Source organism: Amblyomma maculatum, chromosome 6 (genome assembly GCF_055883805.1).
Source record: "Amblyomma maculatum isolate TAMU_Amacu chromosome 6, ASM5588380v1, whole genome shotgun sequence".
Lineage (NCBI taxonomy): Eukaryota > Metazoa > Arthropoda > Arachnida > Ixodida > Ixodidae > Amblyomma > Amblyomma maculatum.
The window spans coordinates 26,773,762-26,789,547 of NC_139349.1; the positions used below are offsets into that span (position 1 = coordinate 26,773,762).

Here is a 15,786-nt window from a genome sequence, read left to right on the forward strand (position 1 = left end):
TATACCTTCAATTCATTTATCGAATTTTTATTTCTAGATTACCAAAATTATGCCACTTTTCTGCTTTTAAGCCACCAATCTTTCAATCGCTTTTTTTTTTCTAGCATTCACTGCAGATTCATTCATCCGGCCACTGGTATGTCTGATGCTATCTGCGCTATTTATTCGGCGTTTAATTTTGCATTTAGTTTTTGTCTAAGTTCCATTTCTTTTTTCATCAAGGACCCCCGTCTGCAGACAAATACGTTTATTATCACTTTCAAAACTACCCTTCCCTTCTTCGCCAATTTCCATTTTTGCGAGGATAAATTCCCTGCGACCTTAGAGAGGAGTCAATGGTTGTCTGCCTGTTGCAGAATTCCCAAGTAAATTGTCCCACACATTTTGTTTCTCTATTTACAATAACTAGGTTGTATCGCTCACAAAAATCTAGCTACCCATTACAATCCGTGTATCCACCCAAATCATCGATGTAGCCGTTCATGTCCCCCGGTAAAATAATATCGGCCTCGTTTCCAAGCTGGCTTATATCGTCACTGAGACATTCACCGAGATCCTTGTTTTCCTGCCTGCATTGGTGTCTTTCTCCTAAATAAACAACTCCTAGCAATGCCCTTATGCCGGCAATTGTTCCTGATACCCAGATATGCTCTTTGCAAAATGGTTTTATTCTTTGTTATTTTGTTCCTTGATTTATCAACATACTTACCGCCCCCCTCTATTTCTCCGTTCTCGCTCTATTGCACCCTTCTCAGACGTAGCCTTCTATAAACGGCGGATCTTCTAGATCCCTAAGATGAGTCTCGCATAGAGCGTACACAGCTATTTCGTCGTCCTTCAACTGCTGTTCCATCTCTAGCCATTTCGCTCTCTTTGTACCTCCTTGCAAGTTTATATAGCTGACCTAGAGTTAATTCTCTTTTTGTACTTGTCTTTCTGGACCTCCTCTTTGCCATTTTGTTGAGCTCAGTCTCCAATATTACGCTTTTCACTGCTTCACTTTCAACTACCCCTGCGCCCGGAGTCCTCGCGACCCCCTAAAAAAGCTGCAGCTTTGCCCGCCAGGCGCCAGTCGATCTCTGCTCCCAACGTTTTGTTACAATGGATGCAATATCTATAGAAAGCTTTGCCAAAACCTGCTCTATGCACCTCCCTGTTTACCACAACCACTTCGAAACGCTTCTCCGGGCTTAACTTTCTTTTGTGATGATTAAGTGTCACCATATCCTTTTCAAGATTTCCGTCCGTTTCTAGCATCTCCGGTGCTGTGCACACAATGATCTGCGCTTGTTGTGCTATCGCCCTGATATCGGCAACTCCCTAAGCTTAACTTTCCACCACTTCTGAAGCGTCACCATTTAGGATATCATTCAACTCCGCTGCTACTATCACCATATTCAGCTCTGCGGGATTTTTCGACAGCCTTTCCTTGGTCTCTTTCAGCACTGCGTTTAGGGTGCTCCCTGGGAAGATTCCAACTAATACTCGCTTATCCCCCTTTACACGTTCTATGACAGTTCAACTGAACCAGCTCACGATGGAATCTCCGGCGATAAGCACCACGGGCATTCTCTCCCTCCTTCCCAACTGCTGGCTCCTGCTTCGGGTTATCTGTGCCCTCTCTGGGAATTTCATTGCTGCTTGCTTCTTCCTTCTTTCCCGACTTCTTAGTGGCTGCTTCTGTCGGTTCGGCTCCAACTGACCTAGTTTACTGGTAAGCAAGGAACCTGGTAAACCCAGTGCTCACTGAAATTAAACAAGGCGTACGTTGAGCCGCAGAGAGTCGATACAATTTCACTTTGAATTCGCGAGAAAAGCGAAACGTTTAGAAGCAGACGTACGTGTGTGGCGCCTCTTGAAGCAGACGAACGTTCGCTTCCGCAGGCGCCACAGATGTTCTTCTGCTTCTAAACGTTTCGCGCGCCTGCTTCCAAAGGAGACGGCGTGCACTTCCAGCGGGGCGCCTGGCCTCTCAACTGTCTATATTTTACAGGCGACTTTCACCATCTTGAATGACTCACGATATCTGTCGATGTTGAAATGGATGGCTATGAAGAACTGCATCTAGGAGCGCGGGCTCGCGAGCTGACTCTTTCTGACTTGTTTGAAGCCGAAAATTTGGAAATGTCCCTGCAAACCAGAAGTGAGCCGAGTATACACCGCTGCTGCTCGAATGGTCAACTGGATATATCTGCTGTGGACTCGGCGCTGTTCAAATTGCAGTTCCGGTTCGAAAAGAAGATTTTGAGCAACTTTACAAATGGCTTCCTTTACCAGACACTTTCACCGGTACCCAAGGCGTTAAGGTCTCTGGCTGACAGGCGCTTTCCATTGCGTTATAAGACGGCTTGTGTATCCCAACCGCTGGTTTGATTTGGAACCTACCTTCGGTCAGCATTCATCAGTGATGTCTAACGTCACAGCTAAAACTATCAGCTACATTACTGGTAGTTTTCTGCAACTTTTCAGCGGTGCCAACAATAACAGTTGGCTGACGAGCAATTAGCAGCCGTGAGTATTCACACAATTCATGAAAAAAGTGATTTATGGTCGCATGCTTCCAATCAAAACTAATACCACATGAAAACCGGTCACGTGCGGACGACAGCTGTTTGCTGGAATCAGCGACTCTTTCGTTGCTCGAAACGGATTCAAGTTCCCCACTTCTCGCAAGATTGCGACGTCGTCATGAGCAGTTAAACATACATGAATATTTCCGTTACACCGTGCTCTAATTCGGGCAGCGGACAGCTTAATTATGATGCTTCTCGTCTCCTATTATCTATTCTGAGGATTGATCTATGTATGCTACAAGAATACGCCGCAAAAGCGGGACATATTTTGTCCACTACAGCATGAGCCATTAAAGGCTTTCGCCTTGCTAAGAACATTTTGCATAAACATACGTGGCTTGGTGGATAAGATGCGTACCCGAAGCTTTATCCGATACGTATAGCTATCGCGTACTGGTGATAATCAACCCTCCAAAAAAAAGGCCAATTTTTCCAGCCAAAGCACCAATAGAGAGAGAAATCATGGTTAGTTATAATTAATTTATTATTTATTATTCATTTATTGCGAGACATCCGCTAATCTCAGAGGTATATATTTGTGGTGGACGTGGTGAAGAACGGAAAATAGACCGTTGATAAAAGAACTAAGCAAGGTCAATGTAATAAAACGATTGAAAAATAAATTTGTGAGTCCCGCAAGTATCTACTCTGAGTGTAAAGTACCCATGCGAAATATCTAGAAAATTCATCATCACGCAGCTTGATAACGCCACCACGCGCCATTTAGGCGTGTTAGAATAAATGAAAAAAGGTGTGCGCCCTACTGTAAGCAGAGAAACGCGGGTAGTTTTTTTACTTTTCGAGCGTGTCAATCGAATAAAGCCTGTGTAACTCCTTGTGATCTCGTTTTCTGATCCACAACTAGCCATTAAAAAGTTCTTAAGGGTGGTACACGCGGATATATGCCTCTGCGGAGATTGTTACAACCCGGCTTGACGGCCGAAGCCGTCTTGAATGTGTACCAATCGCTTTGCGAAATTTCGCGTCAAATTTACCCAAGCCCCTCCGCTCTGTCCCAGTTTGTTGGATCGATGCGCGAGCTTCTGCGTAGCCGCCTCAGACAATGGCCTGAACGAAGCGCTGGCCGTTAGCACTAATTACTTCTCTTGCGACAGCGCCGAAGTTCAAATACGCTGAAACCGGGGCCATTGTTTGCAGGCAGGCGTGTCTATTTCTGTCGTTCTAATACCGCGCCTCGTTGATGGGAGCAGAGTGAGTAGAGGAGCTTCAGTTTCAAGAGAACAGTGTACATGCGCTCGCAATGTCAGATTGGATAAATTATGCATCTTACTTAGGAATCGTATTTTGCTGCTTTTAATAATGAACAATGCAAAGCTCTTGCTCACCTAGATGGCAGCGTACCAGAATCACTCAGACCAGCACCAACGACACCTCCCAAAATTCGGGCATCGTCTGCGCTCGGTGATGCTTTTCGTTTTTTTTTTTTCTATCAGGCAGAGCACTCGCCTATCTAGTGGTTTATGAAGAAAGCATCACTATTGTGACTGACCATCAAGTGCTGAGCTGGCTTTCCTGCCTGAAATACCAATCCAGCCGTCTTGCCAAGTGGGCTCTTCGTCTGCAGGAATTTGATGTCCGTGTTCTACCGCTCTGGCCGCAAGCATCAAGACGCCGATGCTGACATAACCAATATTTCCGCCTTGGACGCCTCTACGCCATCGCTTCACAACAGCGACATGCCTTCTGCGCACTCGAGAAACCCCTGAGCCGTCTCTCTTATTGATTTCCTTTCAGATCGAACGATTGCTTCTCCATCACGTTCGCTTCGCCGCCAAACATCATACTTCACCATTCTTAACAACTTCTTTTATTGCCGGAACTACAGCACCGATGGCCGTAAATGGTTGCTGCTCATTCTTCACCACCTACGCTCGTCAGTCTGTGGCTACTTTCGCGGTGACCCTCAATGCGACCATGCGGGGGTGTTCAAGACGTACAGTCGAGCGCGATTTGAAGGTTATCGCGCGAGCGTCGACCAGCCTAGCACTCCAGGCACCTGGCGGCTGGTTTTGGAATAGGAAAAATCATGATTTCGCACTCTTCTCTCCCTCGTTCGCTGTTCCATACAGCAACCATCACCCCCGCGACAAATTCACCGCCCTTTCTCTCTATTTTAAGCTTTACATTTGCTGATATAAAGTGTCCATTTTCAGATCATACTGAAGAATACGTCATGCGCGCTACGATCACTGCCTGTTTGCAGAAGCAAGAAAAAAAAAAAAAAAGGAAACTGATAGCCCATCAGGCAGTGACGGCTGCTGAAGGAACAGCAAAAAGAGTGAGGGAAGCTGGCTTGATGCCTCCCTCGCCTCGGCAGAGAATTCTGGGCCATGGCGCTGTTCACGTTTTCGGTCGACGCTCGCGCGATAACCTTCAAATCGCACTCGACTGCAGCCGAATTGCGATACTACTCGCGAGGCATGTACAATTTCTTCCTCAAATATGATCGCTCATGCCTCTTCTGTCAAGGTTGCAAGACCCCTCCTGATCATTCTGCTGGAGAGTTGCAGCCGTTACCATGCCCCGACACCACTTTCAGTATTGATTGATTGATACGGACCGCTCCGGTACACTTCTGCTGGTAACCGTTGGGCCACCTTCACAATTGACCACCTGACGAGGTGTGCAGGAACCGCTACCCTTCCATCTGTCACAGCATCGCATGTAGTCTCAGCCATTTTGCAGTTATTCGTGCTTCTTTTAAGGCACACCTGACGCACAGCTCATTGACTAATTACGCGTATACTCTTACCTGGAGTTGTTAAAGCTCTATTCAAGTGCCATACAATTCGTCTAACCTATATCGCCTATCATCCGTAGATAACGGATTCATAGAAGCTTTGACCGTGTCCTCTAGGACATGCTTCCTAAGTACGACGCCTCCGACACTTCCGAATATGATCTCGTCTTTCCACGTGTAAGGTACGCGTACAACACCGCTATACAGTCAGCTACCGGTTTCACTCCGTTCTATCTTCTTTACGGCCATCTGCTACATTAGATACCATTTTTTTTGTACCAACCAGATGCATCTCAGTACACCTATCCTTCTGAAGCTGCCGGACATGCAGGGGATTGCCGCCAAATTGCCCTATCTCTAACGACTAAAACCCCGTCCTACCAGAAATCCCGACACGACAACCATCATACGACACCGTAATTTTCCAAGTAGATACAGCCTCACTTGCCGGCTTCTCTTTACAGCATCCACATCGCAACCTACTAAGAACAAGCATGTATCGCGGAGTTGGGCATGGCCTTCGTATAAAATATGTTACGGCCATTAATAAATATGCGTATAAATGTATTGTAAAGACAAACGTCTCAATGCACAGAGTTCTAGGAACTCCTTCTGTATAACACTGAGCAGCGCTGAAATATTATTCCCTTAGTAAATGTGACTGATCATTATATATATTGCAATAACAGTCTTACTATAACAATATTCTGATCTTCTTGTGGTAAATATAGCTAGATACATTAAGTGTAAACGGCGAAGAAAATCCTGCTGCACAGGGTACAATGCGCGCCCATTGCATAGCATTTGGTAGCAAAGGCATGGCTCGTGTAGCACATTGGATATTTCCTTTCCTTGGTATGCGCTCGTTGCGCTCTTCCAGCAGGCATGGAATTGGACGGCATGACGACGCTCTTGCATGTGGAATTTTTTTGGTCGTCAATTATTCCAATGCTCCTGCCAGAGTAGGATTTATGGTATGGCTTCGTTCATCGACGCGCCCCCTACATTGCCGTGGAGACGGCAGAAACACTAGGCGAAGAGAGCACTTGTGTCGTCTCCTGTTCCTTTTAGTCTTGTGTTTTCGCGCTGCTTTAAAATGAATCCCATCCAACTCGCCCAGTTTTCTATACTTGAGAGCACATCTCGCGGAAATTAGAGGGCGATTCTCTCAAACGGGTATTATGTATGCGAAATTTTCACCATGAGCTAAGAAAGGTTTTTGCCTTAAAGACAGACTTCAAAACCAACATTTTTATGACGATTGTGTTTTATGTGTAAAAGCAGCAATTGTGCCTGAATTTCTGAGAAGACCTGAGTAGATGTACAGAACTGCTGCTGAGGGAGATGAAAAATAGTGAGCGTTCAATGTGGTAACATTTAATTCCTCTTTACATCCTCCCTCGCGTTATCCATTCAGGTATGCAGCCCCACCTCACCATGTTTCTCGGAGGGACAGGTAGAAGGAAAGGAGATGAGAAGGTTAAGGCTTCTGCGTCACTCGAAAAGTAGACGACAAAATAAAAAAATTGGCTGTGGTTTAACTCTGGTTAAACCGTGTTGGACTGCGCTAGCGCTACTTCCATGGCTGCGCTTATGGTTCAGCATGTAGTGTACCTCATGGTTACCCCTATAGGCCACTAAGGCACGTTCATACGGCTGGGTTAAAGCCTTATTCAGCTCGGCTGCGGCTCAAGGTCAAACGTGGCCCTTCCCTGGACTACGCGACGGGCTGAAGCCCAGCGTAGTATTTCTAACGCCACAAAAAAGCCTGCGTGTGTTAAGCACGTTCGGAAGAGCGGGGAAGGGGGACCGCACACATCTGAGCCGCCTGTGAACAACGACAGCTCGAGCTACCCTTCCAAAATGAGGCATTCGAAACTAACATTTCCTCTGAAAGAGCGTGGCAAGGTTCGAGGAGCCTCTCTCATTCTGCATACATTTAATAAAGTGGACTGTGATGTCTAAGGATCCTTGGTATCCTGTTTACTGCGTGGGTGGAGCCAGCACTGGATTTCGCACCTACCGCCTGCCACAGACGGGGCGGACATGCAACCCGTTAGACAACTCTTCAGCTATCTCTCTCTCTTTTCTTGCTACCTCGTATTATCTAAAAATAAAAAACGAGACTGCCTGTCTTCAGTTTGCCAACGATCAACCGAAGCGGGCGCATTCGGGACGCCTATGGCGCGTATATGGGCAACTTACTATGAAGAGCGGCAGTCTTACTTGAAATAAATTCATTTCTATCCCTGCGGCTAGGAATTGAATGAGCCCGGTTAATTAAAATGAAGCTTCTGAGTCCAGGAGATGCTCACTATGTCGTGGCTTGATAAATTAAATTACTGTGTACATTCGGAACCTTTATTCGGAACCACAGTATTGCTGAAGTTATTCAGTGTGTACATACTGCCTATGCCGCCGCAAATTATTACCTTGTTTCGTGTCTCCTTGCGGAATTCATCTTTGTTAGCCGATTGGATGGAGGTGTTTTGATTAGTCAGGTTATAAAGCACAGTGAGTCTACTCATTGTAGCAATTTACGTGCCTAATGTTTAGTTTGAAAGATATGAGTCAGTTTTCTTTCTTGTTGCGTGTGTAGAGCTGCACGGAAAGAATATTCATATTTGAAAGAATTTAGTGAAGGGGACAGCGATATAAAGCTATCCGAGTAAACTAACAATACGTTATGTTTGCGTGAGCTGACGTACAAGTGATGGATAAGGTCGCGGTGATTCACGATGAAAGTTACAAATTTATGCAACCACACATATTTGTGAAAAACGCGTTCACAGAAACTGAAACGTGCCTCCTAACGCGAATAAAAGGGCTTCGCTAGCAAAGTGGGGTGAAACAAATGGCAAACAAAGCAATTTCTACGAGACCCGAAAATACAAAAAATAATATTGTGATTTCCTCGCTAAAAATAGCAGCTACTTCGTTTTCCTTCTGTCCTCTTGTGTCAAGCATGCATTTCTTCTGTAACTTGAGAGAAATAAGTTTTGTTTAAGCCAAAACATAAAGGACCCTGTTCAGATTTCTACATATTGATTTGAATGAAGAGTTGTTTGTTTAGCTAGGCGATTCTTTCATTCATATAGTTATTCATAGTTCGATCTACGCGTACTCGTTCATTATTTATTTACAAGTACAGGCTGAATCGCAGTCGTTCATTTTGGCCCTGAATACTGCTTGTACAAATAAATCTCTTGAATACAGCATGCATTGTTTGTACACATAACACTCCTTTGTTGATTAAGGGAGCCTATGCGTGATAGCAAAATAAGGATCAGCCTGATGGGAACCCCTGAGTGCTGGGAACCAATCAATGGCGACAGTGGAGGCCTGCAGGCGGAAGAATTTCCTTCGGCCGTGCTTAGTCAATAGAAGCTCGTTCCTCGCAGCACCTGATCGAACGGCATTAAACCGACACGCGTAGGAACACCAGAAAGAACGGAGGGAGAGGAGGAGCAGAAAGAAGTTACATGGGAAGGAGGATGAAGAACTTGAGGACGTAGGCGGCCGAGGGATGGTGGACTTGAGCCAGTCGAAGAGATCTACCAGATTAAAGAGGCTTACGGACAACCTAACCTCGGTCCGAAGTAGTTCAAGCTCAGTTCAGTTCAGTCGTTCAGTCGTGTCCGACTCTTCGTGACCCTATGGACCATATCACGCCACGCTTTCCGGTCTCTCACTATCTTCCTAACATCACATAACTTCATCTGCAGTGCCTCGAGGATGCCATCTAACCATCGCGTTCGCTGCCTACCCCTTCTCCGGCGACCCTCAACCTTTCCCAATATCAAATCTTTCTCCAGCGACTCCTCTCTACTCATCAGATGACCAAAGTAGCTGAGCTTTAACTTTAGCATTTGACCCTCCGATGAGCAGTCAGGGTTTATGGTCGACAATATTGACTGATTTGATCTTCTGGCAGTGCAAGGAACTCTCAAGAGTCTTCGCCAGCACCACAATTCAAACGCGTCAATTCTTCGGCGCTCAGCCTTTTTCACAGTCCAACTCTCGCATCCATACATCACAACTGGAAAGACCATAGCACGAGTTATACGGATCTTGGTTGGCAGACTAATGTCTCTGCTCTTTACTAGGCGGTCAAGGCTAACCATTGCTCTCTTTCCCAGAAGCAGGCGTCTCCTAATTTCATGGCTGCAGTCTCCTTCCGAGGTAATCTTGGAGCCCAAGAGAAAATCTGTCACAGCTTCCACTTCTTGTCCATTGATGCTCCAGGACTTGATAGGGCAAGACGCCATGATCTTTGTCTTTTTAATGTTCAGTTTAAGCCCAAACTTCTCACTCTCTTCTTGTACGCGCATCAGAAGTCTCATCAGTTCCACTTCACTTTCTGCCATTAAAGTGGTATCATCCGCATATCTAAGGTTGTTGATACGTTTTCCAGCAATCTTCACTGCAGCTGAAGACTCGTCCAGGTCGGCCTTCCTCATGATGCACTCTGCATATAGGTTAAATAGGCAGGGCGACAGTATGCAGCCTTGTCTCACTCCTTTCTCAATCGGAAACCAATCAGTAAGACCATGCCCAGTTCTGACTGTGGCCTCTTGTCCTTCATACAGGTTCCTGAGGATACAGATACAGAGACAGTTCAAGCTAGCTGTAGCCTAATTCAATCACCTGATGGATTTGTCTCAATGCCTGCAGCTGCGATCATTGTGTGCTGATGTACGGAGACCAAAGTAGCAAGAAGAGAAAAATAAGAAGGAGGAGGAGGAGAAGGCGGAAGGGCAACGAGCAATTGCTGCCCGCTGTTTTGCAATCTAGAGGTAAGTACAGTGTTGGGAACGCAACAAAAGCAATACAAATATATAAATTATAAGATCAAACATGAGGATGGCACTTAAATGAAATTAGGGACGACATTCAGGAAGTATTAGCTTCTCATTACAAATTTTCTGGCATACCGCAGTGAAGTTTACGGCAGCGTAAAGGCAAATAAAAAGAAAAGTAAGCCATAAACGTCTTGTCTGCACCTTTTGGTTATTAATGTTGAAACTGGGCTTGATATACAATACGTGGCTGCAGAACTGCTCTTATTAATTGGCGCGCGACAGACGAACCAGCGCCGGGCATTTTAGAATCAGTTCTCGTAATGAAGTCCAAAGTCTGAAGAACTTGCTTTTTTGCCTGAGATAGCCAAGTAGTCGCTGGCTCTAATCTGTGAATAGTAAACTCCAGAATTTTAGTCAAACGTTTTGAAGTGGGGTACCAGATAGAGACGAACTGGACTAGCTCTAAGTTACCAATGTCCCCAGCAATTTGCAACTCATGTACATATAGTTTTGCTCCTTGAAAGGTGAAGGCTAATGATGGAGCGTAATTAGAGGTAATATTTAAACGCTGATTCCAGGCAGCCTCCTGAGTAAGCTGATCTTGGTGAGTGCTTCCCAATGTGATATCACCCGCGTATTGTAAAAACGTCATTTCAGGGATTGCATGTAAGCGTCATGCTAATGTGATGAGAGCGATATTAAATAATGTCAGTAACAATAGTGATCCCTGCGCATACCGGGCATACATGCGAAACAAGTAATCCAATCGCTTCACTAATGATGCGTATTGATATTTTCTTCCTTTCAGAAATGATTCGATGAAACTACGCAGAATTGGAGCATGTCACGGGAGTTCAGGATGCCAGAAAGACATGTTCTTTTAGACCTCAATGTTCATTGCTACAACGGTACGCACATTGCGGCTACGGAAATATGACAGAACTCGGGATATAAATTCAACCAACCAGTTTTCTGGTCCTATATACGGAGCCAACTTGAGCGGGGTGATAGGAGCCATGTTGTTCAGGCCAGCTCGACAGACCTGTAGCTAGCATTTTCTCTGCTATCTTGCACATTGTTGGTGTTAACATAGGTCGTAAGTTGGCAAAGTCTGTTGGACGCTTTTGTGATATGGAATATTAATCACGAAAGCAGATATTGAGCTCTCAGGCACGGTCCTTCCAGTCAAACATTGTTTATGGTGCTTAGTAATTGCGGATGCAGCAGTACTTTGGTTCTTGTAAAGCACATACTGAATATTGTCCGGGCCAGACGCTGTTTTCCGTTTACCATCATCTATTGCAGCCAACAACTCTGGCATAGAGACCCGACTCGCAACGCCGTCGGCGCCGGCAGAAGATGGAAGTTTATATGCATGTGCTGGAATGCCTGCCAAATGAAACTAAGAGTTGAAGGCACAAATCATCGTAATTTGGGAAACATTTTCATGCTGCCTCTTTGGCGAAGTCTTCCGGTGACAAGTAAGATGCAAAACATCCGTTTACTACTGCGTAAAAACAGGACAAAAACATGTATCTTCTCCGTCTATCGCAACTAACCAAAAGAAATCTCATTATTCCTACCATTCCAACAATTCCAATGAGTGTACTTTTATTTATTGAATAAATCAAACCTAGCTAATTTGTCTAAACGATGCTACCCAAACACAGGCGGGAGCACACATTGGTTCAGGTCGCCGCGCCCAGATAATTTTTAATTCATTTAGTACGGAGACAGTGTACTCCTAAGAAAGAGAGAAGTATTTGAAAAATGAAAGAATCAAGGCATCCACAAAGCACTACCTTATGCGAGACGCCCGCCTACTAATTAAAAGCATGTTCGGCATTTTGTTTGCGAAACATTTTGCGTAATGTTGTTTCCTGAAATTGTCCTGCTTGTCTGTATTATTCTATCTCTCTCCATTTTTGTCAACAAAAGCTTGCTAAACCATACTTTAATTAAATAAACAAATGACATTATTGGGATGCGTTTAAAATAGTTTCTGAGAGCTGCTTCATAATGTAAGCAGCTATACACGATGTTAACACTTTCTCAGGGAAGGGTTCTTTTTCTCATTTGGTTCCCCTCCTCACGTGTAGGGTAGCCGACTGGGCATCGCCTAGTTAACCTCCCCGCCTTTCTATTCTGTTCTCTCTCTCTCTCTCACTCTCTCTCTAAGAGAAGGGCCAAATTTTCTTCACTTTCAACTGACAGCATCAATTTCATACCAGCTTTTTGAGCAATATATGCTTTAAACCCTCTTGAGTCGTATAAGTAGTATTTTTGCAAAACATGTCTGCTGAAGCAGAGACAATATTTTACTCAAGCTGCTCGTTCTTTTTTTTAACAATAATAGCTATCCTCTTTCACCTGTACAGTGTAAACGTTAATCGCAGAATGGTATATGCATTAGTTTAGTGTTCATTTATTTTGGTGTCTATAAACACCACCATATATAATCTCTTCATTTTTTGTTCAAAGCTGAACAAAACCGAAACGTAGCAGATTACGCACAATGTTTGACCTCTTCCGAAGATAGTAAATATGATTCCGGAAATAAACGATCTTTAAAGCTTGATTGCTGGACCAGCTTGTTCTCAGTGCTGTCGCCACACTTAGCAAATCACCATGCATTAACACAGTTACAGTCAACAACTGTCATGCTGATATGCAAGTCTAGATTCACTTACCTTCGGAAGGGGGGAATGTCACTCGAATTGAGCCTTAGCCTAGAGCGTGGTGCTCGCTTCAACGCATGCACCCTGCTGGAGGAAGAAACCACAAGTAAAGTTAGGACTAGGACTAAATTATTACCAGCTCGTCTCACCAAGCTGTTTACCTAAAATCAGCACTGCAATTCTCTGCAAGGGTGGAGATACCTCAGCTGTCCAAATTTCTAAGGCAAAAAACCAGCACATGTCTTTCTTCTGTCAAAGTAAAGCTAACTGTCAAACATTTGCGTACGCATTGTAACACTTTTTTAACTTCTCATTTGAACACGAGAAGGTTTTTGCAGAAGTCGCTGCACAATTGGATAATGTTCTGTTCTATTTGTTAACTTGCAATTAGCTAGAAGAATATTGCTCCTATTTTACTGACTTCACTAAAATTCAGTAGCCCTCGTGCTCGTGGTGGAAAAGGTTCCAGACAATGCAAGTAGCGGCGCCCGCTGCACTGAAAGCAACCTACAAAGTTCCGAGGTCCCGAGTGGGGAAACTCAGTCTGCCACACATGAGACGAATATGTGATCGCCGAGATAACCATTTTGTACAATGCTCTTCGCTGCTCAGGCGCTGGTGTGCCGCTTAACCGAAGGAAAGTGCTGCAGAGCGCGGAAAGAATCTCGGAAAGCTTATTGAGCAGGTCGCCGTGAGGTATAAAGGAAAAAATGCGGTCAAAGAGTGCACTGAGCACCTTAAAAGAAGGCCTGAATTGCAGGCGCGCACCGTCAAGGCGAACGGTGGAAGGTATACGTCCCATCCCCCCGCGAAGAGCAGAAATGAGAACGCACGCCGTCATCTCCCTGCAGGTGGTAACCCTCGCCCTCTCCGACCACATCGCCATTCGGCTGAGAGTATTCTCTGCCAAGTCCTGCAGCTGTTTTCTACCGGATGCAAGCACAAGGATGACAACGTCATCCGCATTCTCTTGGGACATCCCCTGAGGATGCCCCAAATTGAGCAATACATTTCCAATACTTAGGGCGAAACATTACTTCTGCTTCCTGCAACTGGCCATGGTCAATCAGAACACAGAGGTCGCGGACAGTTCGGTGAAACACAGCGTTGAAATGCAGTGGGACCTCTTTAATCTATCGCGTCCAACAGAGATAGACGAAGTTTAAATGTACCTGGAATAGGCTGCCTTATGTGTCCACCCCATCGCAAGCGGCAAGTGCAATATATGGCTCACGATTTCTCCCGGTATTGAGCGATCTTTCATAGTCATACGAAGCATTAAAGCTCACCAGGCCGTACGCTTGTGCACCACGAATTAAGCGCACATATATCCCTCATGTAACACCCCACAGCTGAAACCTTTGAGGTGTATTTTAAATAAACAAATAAATAAATATTAAGGCGAAAGTCTTTAAGCGCCCATACTCGAGGGGATCGTCGTTCCGTTAGATGCAAAGGCTGGGACAGTGCCAGCTGTGACCTTCAATTGCACCTGCGCACACCCTCCTGGCTCCTCGGCGCTAGGTGGGGGCGCCAAAACGCATGCGTAGCTGCTCATAGCTACAGTAACTTCACCTGCACAGGCAGGCGGAACGAGTGCCCGCTGCGACGGCGCTCCGTCGCCAGACGTGTCGTTGCAGTTGAGTGAGTGAGTCGGATGGCGCCCAAGCGGCCCTAGTCATTTCGCACCAAGTAATTCGGAGAAGCGCAGGAAGGCGGACTCTCCCAACACCAAACGGGGGCAGATCAATGAACGAACGCGTCAACGGTGTCTCAATGCTTCTGCTGGGACTAACGTGATAGATAAGGAACGAAAGCGTTTGACTCAGTAGAAATTAAACCTTCACAAAGAAGGAAATAATGGTGTGGCCTCAGTCGTAATTGGCAGTAATTGGCAGTCGAAGTGGCGCGGCAAGGGTTTTCGCCTAGTGCACTTTAGGCTGGCAAAGTGCCCCCATAATTTTCAAGCGCACATTTTAAGTACTCAATTTCAATAATAATAATAATAATAATAATAATAATAATAATAATAATAATAATAATAATAATAATAATGATAATAATAATAATAATAATAATAATAATAATAATAATAATAATAATAATAATAATAATAATAATAATATTAATAATAATAATAATAATAATAATAATAATAATAATAATAATAATAATAATAATAATAATTGATGACAGGTAGAGAAAGACGCAGCATCTGTCCCACTTGTTCTTTGGACATCTCACCCACACCGTTCTTATGAATTGATGATAAGGAGTAGACAAAGCAGGTTTGCGGCACTAACCTCTTCTTTGTTGTTCGCGTAAATAAAAAAAAAAAACACGCCGTAAAGGATTGGAGGAAAGTGGGCGAGTCAAAGTGGAAAGAGAGAAGGGGTGCCGCAGCTGAGGGCTGCGGAGTAATTCCGGCCACCTGGGGATATCTAAGGGGCACTGACGTCGCACAGCACACAAACGCCTCTTTGTCTCGCATCCATCGAAAGGCAGCCACTAGCAGTCGGGATCAAATTCGGGTACTAAGGCACAGTAGTCGGGCATCTTAACCACTGCACTACCGTGGCTTTGTTCTTTATTGTACAACCAAGACAGCCTGGTTGATTCTGCAAAAATGAGAAGGTTTACAGGCGATCTTCGTAATTATTAAACTTTCAAATTAATCACTTTATTAAATACACCCATAAGTTCAGGTTCACATGATTGAGTTTTGAAAGCAACAATTATCTGCCGAATAAAATTCCCAAAATACTCTTGTATTGGTCTTACAGTGAGATCCCCATGGTGAAAGGCCATTCGGCGTTTCCCCACACTGTGCAAGGCTGATACGTTATCATAACATGCGGAACACTGTCATCATTTTCTACATTCAAGAAGCGAGTTTTTTGGGGGTGTAAAGGCGCTGCTTCTCGAATTTATGGCTAAAATCGTATATATGTATCTGCTCTTAGCTTAATACT

General features: G+C 44.7%; 1 long non-coding RNA gene across 1 annotated transcript in view; it reads right to left on the minus strand.

Moving 5' to 3' along the window:
* The window catches only part of LOC146185297 (uncharacterized), a 601,519-nt gene that overhangs the window by 193,154 nt on the left and 392,579 nt on the right, over nt 1–15,786 (minus strand). The window contains exon 3 of the long non-coding RNA XR_014708281.1: nt 12,827–12,901. This is a non-coding gene — a long non-coding RNA (uncharacterized LOC146185297). The remainder of the gene's footprint in view (nt 1–12,826; nt 12,902–15,786) is intronic.